Source organism: Giraffa tippelskirchi, chromosome 10 (genome assembly GCF_054371585.1).
Source record: "Giraffa tippelskirchi isolate mGirTip1 chromosome 10, T2T-mGirTip1v1.2.pri, whole genome shotgun sequence".
Lineage (NCBI taxonomy): Eukaryota > Metazoa > Chordata > Mammalia > Artiodactyla > Giraffidae > Giraffa > Giraffa tippelskirchi.
In genome coordinates, this window is record NC_137284.1 from 93,808,617 (window position 1) to 93,814,993 (window position 6,377).

Consider the following 6,377-nt stretch of genomic DNA (forward strand, 5'->3'; position numbering starts at 1 on the left):
CAAAGAAAGGCAATGCCAAAGAATGCTCAAACTACTGCACAATCGCACTCATCTCACACATTAGTAAAGTAATGCTTAAAATTCTCCAAGCCAGGCTTCAGCAATATGTGAACCATGAACTTCCAGATGTTCAAGCTGGATTTAGAAAAGGCAGAGGAACCAGACATCAAATTGCCAACATCCGCTGGATCATCGAAAAAGCAAGAGAGTTCCAGAAAAACACCTATTTCTGCTTTATTGACTATGCCAAAGCCTTTGACTGTGTGGATCACAATAAACTGTGGAAAATTCTGAAAGAGATGGAAATACCAGACCACCTGACCTGCCTCTTGAGAAACGTGTATGCAGGTCAGGAAGCAACAGTTAAAACTGGACATGGAACAACAGACTGGCTCCAAATAGGAAAAGGAGTACGTCAAGGCTGTATATTGTCACCCTGCTTATTTAACTTCTATGCAAAGTACATCATGAGAAATGCTGAGCTGGAAGAAACACAAGCTGGAATCAAGATTGCTGGAAGAAATACCAATAACCTCAGATATGCAGATGACACCACCCTTATGGCAGAAAGCGAAGAAGAGCTAAAGAGCCTCTTGATGAAGGTGAAAGAGGAGAGTGAAAAAGTTGGCTTAAAGCTCAACATTCAGAAAACTAAGATCATGGCATCCGGTCCCATCACTTCATGGCAGATAGATGGGCAAACAGTGGAAACAGTGGCTGACTTTATTTTTCTGGGCTCCAAGATCACTGCCAATGGTGATTGTAGCCATGAAATTAAAAGACACTTACTCCTTGGAAGGAAAGTTATGACCAACCTAGATAGCATATTAAAAAGCAGAGACATTACTTTGCCAACAAAGGTCCGCCTAGTCAAGGCTATGGTTTTTCCAGTGGTCATGTATGGATGTGAGAGTTGGACTATAAAGAAAGCTGAGTGCCGAAGAATTGATGCTTTTGAACTGTGGTGTTAGAGAAGACTGTTGAGAGTCCCTTGGACTGCAAGGAGATCCAACCAGTCCATCCTAAAGGAGATCAGTCCTGGGTGTTCATTGGAAGGACTGATATTGAAGCTGAAACTCCAATACTATGGCCACCTGATGTGAAGAGCTGACTCACTGGAAAAGACTCTGATGCTGGGAAAGATTGAGGGCAGGAGGAGAAGGGGATGACAGAGGATGAGATGGCTGGATGGCATCACCAACTTGATGGACATAGGTTTGGGTGGACTCAGGGAGTTGGTGATGGACAGGGAGGCCTGGCGTGCTGCAGTTCATGGGGTCGCAAAGAGTCGGACAGGAATGAGCAAGTGAACTGAACTGAACTGAACTGATGGTGCCTTTAGCTAAAGGACTGTAATGTGTTGATTACTAGGTAGTATTGGGCTGCAAGTAAGATCATAAGAGAAATCAAAGTTTTCAGCCAATTCATTTGATCACAAAATGCTAGGAATTCATCCAAAGTTTATTACACAGATTTCTGTAAAGAAAATACATACACATATATATATACTTATGCATTTTGTATGTCTACATATATTATCTCTCTCTATATATGGTATTAACATGTACATAGATATTTCCGTCACAGATGGCTTCTGTTAAACATGAACTGAATCAGTGCACCTAGTTCTTCTGTAAAATTTGGTAACCTGTGTTCTCAGTTCATCAGAACTCCATAATCACAATTCATTTGTTCAGTATCTACTGAATACATAACTGGAGCTACTGTAATGATAAAAAGATGAGCCCTGCCAGTGAGGAATTTGTGGTCCAGAAGGGGAGAGAGAGACCTAGCAAGGAGGTCATTACAACATTATTGGTGTAAACAAGTACTGTGACGCACAAGGGTGAAGTAAATATCCCCCAAGACTGTTTACTTAATAATAAGAAGAAGAAAAGAACAAGCCCCCTTTAGACTTCTGGAGGCACCCTTCACATGGGTTCGCATGGATATATTTTTCATTAATTCCACAATCTCTGAGGGCCGAGTCCTGCTGATCCAAGCCCTTCCAAGATATTAATAGAACTTCCCTCAGCTCAGCTGGCTTCAAGTAAACCAGGAGAGAGTATTCTGCAAAGACTCAATCTTCCTCCACCAATCCTCCCACTCTCTAAACTCCTAGGTTTCTAGAAAAAGCAATATCTGAGGTCAAATCAGACAGTTCCTTACAGAGACAGGGTCTCCACTATGTATGGATGATTTCAATGGAATTTTGCCCAAGGGCTACAAATGGAACTCTAAGAGATGAACTCAAAGTCTCATCCTTCTGTGATGATTTAAGTTCACTGGGCTTGAGTTAACAGTAGTCAACATTATTCCCAATCTCTTTGGTCTTGTACAAAGGATGGAAAGAAAAGAATTAATACACAAAAGATTTTTTTTAAAGCTCAGCTTTACGATGGCAAGAAGGAAATATAGAGGGGAAATGTCTCTTAATTCATGTTAAAAGCAGAAGGAAGAAATGTCTTCAACTTTGAAGAACAAAGGAGTAACAACACTACACAAAGCAAAATTTTTAAAGATAACTCATATAATCTTATTAGCAGCAATGTTTTTAGTACAAAATTTACAGATTATGGTATATCTCATAACTCCTTGCTGCCCTAAGGGAAAAAATATTTTATTGTTTAACTTTTATCTGATCTTATGTATGTCTTCCCTTTTATTCTTAAAGCACATCTTACTATCCTCACTAATCAAGTAAAAATAGTTTATCTTTTTTTTTTTTTACAACACAAATGGAATATAGTTTATATACCTAACCTTCTTGTTCCTCCCTGTAGTATCTAGCATGATTCATTGCACATTTATTTGCTGATCAATAAAGAAGATATTTTCATTTGGGACCAAAAAAAGACATTTGTTTATTTATTCATCTTCCACAGAGAGAACCAACTCCTATCAGAGATCATAAAATATTTGGATACTGAACGTGTCAGTGCTCTTCCAAATGTTCATATTCAATTTGAGGAAAAGTTTATTTGACAAGTTTGGTCAAATGCCTAATGGAATAATGCAAAAGAAGTAAAGATCTGAAGGGAAAAAGTATTGAAAGGTAATGAAAAGGTGGAGGCTAAGATTTAGATCTCAAAAAAAGCACTAAATTTATACTTATAAACACTTTCCAGAGCTTTGCTAACCAGGTTGCATACAGTGCTTTGAAAATCTAAAGGGATAAAACTTTCTAAGGCAGAGTTTCTCAAATTATGATCTGACCCTCCCACCCCCACCCCCATCAGAACCATAAAGTGCTGAGATTCTAAGGTCCAGCTCCTATATTTTTAGGAAATCTACAAATTATTGGTAAAATACTCAAAACTAGGACAAGAATTCCAATCTGCAAAGGACACACAAACCCTACTCTCTTTACCATAAAGTTTATGTTAGTTTGGTAAATGGATGAAGATGACCAAAAACACATCAGCCTTCAAGGAGCAGTAAAGCCCCTAAGTGCTTGAAATTTATCCTGCCCCTTTCAAAAGAGGTGCACCGACACTGCTCTATGGCCCCACAAACCAGATGCTTCTGTCAGAACTAACCCTCTTTTCCTAGCCACAGCACAGCACAAAGGTTATCCAGTGAGATAGTCTATATTCATATCTGCTAGAGACTTACAGACTAATCAGATTCTCACTGCTCATGGGGCTAGGAGGTGAGAAAAATGGAGAGAAGCAGACAAACCCAAGTGTGCCAAAAACATCTCTTTATTTAAGTCACTGGTGGCAGGCTTTCTGCTTCTTTGTAGCTGAATGCACTTCTGACTGATACTACTTGCATTTTAGTGAATACCACTGAAATATAGTTTCATATTTTATTAGTACAGATAACACTAATGATACAGCCCTTATCAAAGACAAAATTATTAACAACAGAATTGAACAGATGACATTTGAGAAAAGATGCCAGAAAAGTCTCCTAAAGGAATTAGAGTCTTAGACAATCCAAATATTCTGCAATATAAGCATACTTTCATAAAGTAAACTGTATGTTACTATATAACTGGTAGTCGAGAAGAATGTTGTTACTCATGAGTCTCAGCAGAAGCCCAGCATAGAGAAGAGCTTGCTTAAAAGCATAGAGACAGCACAGTGAAAGAGTACTTTGCAGCCACAAATTACTACAATTAGTTAGTAGACTGAGACAACTATGCAGCTGCAGACATAGGCTATTCTCCATAAAAAAGGAAAAATGACTCAAAGGATGAAATCAACAGCCCGGAGGGTAGAGCTGGAGCTACAGAAAATGATTATCAGGCTTTGCATCCCAATGAAGGAAGAGTCAACCTGTGTCCAGCTGACTTTCAGATTTGCTATGGATCAGTGACCTTTGAGTACCTCTTTGCTTCCTTCTTTTTGAAAAGCAGTGTCTATTCTGATTAGTCTATGCCTATGTTGATTGTACCTTTAAGTTACAGTATTTGGATTGAGAGAAAGTGTACTCAAGGACCTATGCTTAAGAAACTACCTGAGGGGACTTCCTTGGTGGTCTAGTGGTTAAGATTCAGCAATTCCAGTGCAGAGAGTGTGGGTCTGGGAACTAAAATCCCACATACACTGCAGCAGGGTCAAAACACTTTTTTTTAAGTTTAAAAAAATTGCACCTGAGGAGCCTCATTCATACCTGGACCTAATTTAAATGAATGGATGCTGAGCTGATGTTATAAAGGTCTGGGACTTTGAGGATGCTCAGTATGGGCTGAGGATATTTTGCATGTCAGATGAATGTAAATAATTTGGTCCCAGAGGGCAGACCATGTTGGCTTAAAATATGTTCACACGTTCTCTTAGGTCTCCAAGAGTGGGGCCTAGTTCCCCTTGCCTTAAGTGTGAGTTGAACTTAGTGAATCATTTCAAAAGAATCCAATAAGGCAAAAGTGACAATATGAGTCAGAAATACTATAGAAAGTAGATATGATAGTTTCAACAGTGTTAAAATCTGGGGTTATGTAGGCAATGAGTCATCACAACCTAGAATTCTAAACTTGTCAAAACTGTCGATTAAGAGTGAGAGCAGAATAAAGATATTTCAGATGCGCAAAATCTCAGAATATTTGTATTCACTCATGATTAGGAAGTCAACTGAGGATGTACTTAAGCAAAAGATGGAGAAGAGAAATAAATAAAGCAGATAATTAATAATAGCTAACATTCACTAAGTGCTTATTTTATGCCAGGCACTGTGCTGAGTCTTGTTCATGTATTATTCTGTTTAACCACACAACAATAATCCTATGAAGAATATACTACTATTACCTTATAGAATAGAAGATTGAGTTATAAAGGAACTGAATAAGTTACCTATGTTATTGGTAAGTTGTAGAACTAAGATCTAAGCCTGGGCAGTCTGTCTGACTCTAGAGCCCATGATCTTAAACACTCCCTATCTTTTCAGGTAGTCATGTTACCATGAAACATGGGATCAAATCAGGACAGCAGCTGAGGAAAACTTCAGGATGAAAGCTAAGAAGCAGGACTATCATCATCAGTGTAATAAACTGGGGCAGGAGAAGAGAAGAAATGAGACAACTCTAGGAGGAAAAGAAGATGACTTCATAGATAGCATGATTTGAGAACATTAAAAGAATGCAAGGAAACAAAGAGCAGTTAGAAAATCAAGGAAAATAAAAAAAATATCCATAAGATGGAAAGTCGCCGGGCCCAACCAGGGCACAGCAAGATGGCTCCTAGAAAGGAAGGTGGTGAAAAGAAGAAGCTGGTCCTCCATCAGCAAGGTGGTGAACAGAGAATATACAACCAAAATTCACAAGTGCATCCATGGAGTGGGGTTCAAAAGCAGGACCCTTGGGCACATAAAGAAATTCAAAAATTTGCCATGAAGGAGCTAGGAACTCCAGATGTGCACATTGATACCAAGCTCTACTGAGCCAAAGGATTAAGGAATGTCCCATACTGTAACCATATGTGGTTGTCCAGAAAAAGTAATGAGGATGAAGACTGACCAAACAAGCTTTATATGTTGGTTACCTACATACCTGTCACCACTTTTAAAAATCCACAGATAGTTAATGTGGAAAAGAATTAACTGTTGATTATTGAATAAAGTTATAGAACTGCCTTCACATCTTGATTTTCCTTTTCAAGTTCCAGCATAAAGGCTTGCATATCTTTAAGCAGTTTCCAGTTACAGGATCATCTGGAGAGTGTTTCCTAAGTACTGTACTTGGGCCTCTTCTCCCCAGTCCCTGGAGTTTCTGAATATTTGGACAGGAACTAGGCAGGTGTTCTAAGGTGGTTTTGAAGTGCAACCTGGTTTGAGAATGACTATCCCAACTATAGTTGGGACATTGGGGAGTATTAATGTTAAAGCTTTTACATGCATGTCTTGTTGATTTTAAGATAAACAGTTTTCCAGAAACT

The 6,377-nt window shown here is 38.7% G+C and overlaps 1 pseudogene; it reads left to right on the forward strand.

Annotated features, from left to right (window-relative positions):
• The first annotated feature begins 5,676 nt into the window (after window positions 1-5,676).
• LOC145522327 (large ribosomal subunit protein eL31 pseudogene) lies at window positions 5,677-6,042 on the forward strand (annotated as a pseudogene).
• Window positions 6,043-6,377: the final 335 nt, after the last annotated feature.